This window comes from Cyprinodon variegatus, unplaced genomic scaffold, assembly GCF_000732505.1.
Source record: "Cyprinodon variegatus isolate N-32 unplaced genomic scaffold, C_variegatus-1.0 Scaffold255, whole genome shotgun sequence".
In the NCBI taxonomy this organism is placed as follows: domain Eukaryota; kingdom Metazoa; phylum Chordata; class Actinopteri; order Cyprinodontiformes; family Cyprinodontidae; genus Cyprinodon; species Cyprinodon variegatus.
In genome coordinates, this window is record NW_015150708.1 from 826,123 (window position 1) to 827,668 (window position 1,546).

A 1,546-nucleotide genomic window follows, 5' to 3' on the forward strand; every position below is an offset into this window, starting at 1 on the left:
TATATATATGTACATACCCACAAATAACATTTTTCCACACACAAGCAAAAAAGTCCCTACATGCTACTATGGTTATGAGCTACATACTTGTAAAGTACATGCATTTACCTGGGCTTTTTGTAAAGATGTCTTCATCTTCATCAGCTGTTCTCCATAATGGAGAAACCAGCTTGGCCAGCACGCGGCTCACAGCGGTCAGCATAACGGGTGAAGCAGAAGCTAAGCTGCTAGCTAACTATGCTAGGGAAACAATTTGAAAAAATAAAAACAATTCGGTAAAGTTAAAATTTATTTAATTTTAGTTTATATTGTATTTTGGTTTAGATATACACAAACAAAGAAAACATCTCACTGAAACCGTTTTAGTATACTTCAAAAACGTGTTTTGCTAAATTAGCTATGCACAAATCACCCTTCAACGGTAAACACTTTAAAAATACACGGATTCTGAGGAAGTAAAGATTATATTAATGGCTTACCAGGTTTCACACCAATGATTTAATGTTAAACAATGCTTTAATTTCTGCGGTCGAGATTTTTTGTAGCCTTCGGCGCCAGGTGTTTGTAGGAGGAGCAGATTAGTGGGTCCGTCAGACACCTGCGGTAAAGGTCTCATGTCACCACAGGGGGCGCTATCACCCCTGTTTTATTTAATTTTTTTATGCGAACCTTACAAAGAACAAAACAATCAAAGAGAATTGTACATGCATTTCTACGGAAGACGATTAGGGCCACTGAAAAAAATAAAAATGTAACTTATTTTTAAATTTAGTTTCAGTATAATGTGAGAAAACAATCAGAATTCTTATTTTAATCTCAGAATTCTAATTTCAATCTCAGAATTATGAATCTTAATGTAGATGGGCACCATAAAGGAAGAGATGTGAGAGCACTCAGCTTCACTGACAAAGATGTGAGTTGTTAGGGAGGGCCAGTAACACATTGGTGGAAAATGACGGAATAAGCCAACTTTTTACGTGCTCAGAATTCAGTGAAAAAAGCATATGTTTTTAAATAGCAATGTTTGTGTCCTTTCAGCTGCTCTTGTATTCAAGTTAAATCTACGTAAGTACCTGCCTTACTGTCAGGCACTTAACCTAACCATGTGGCCTGTTTTTAAATACAATAAAAAGATTATCAAACTAAAAACACTTAGAAGAAGTTGTTCTCCATTTTTTCTTACAGTAAAACTTATGAAACCCATACTTACAGCAACTCCAAAGACCTTTTGACCTCCACATGTCACAGAAGGCTCCTCAGATATAGGAAATATCAAAACGACAAAATAATAAAACGAACTCAAGTGAAACTATGTGTCTGTGTCTTGTGTATTTTAGGTCAAAATGGTTATTCTTAAGTTATTGACAGAGGGTAGATCAAGCAAAGCTGTGACTCCATAAACAGTAGCAATACTTTGTAGTTATATTGCACAATGCATTAAAAGTAGGATGCTGTAAATGTTCTTATGAAAGTACATTTTTGTCCAGGAAATAATGCAAGTAAATGTAACTGTTTGCAACCCATGTTTCTATATGTGTACATGGGA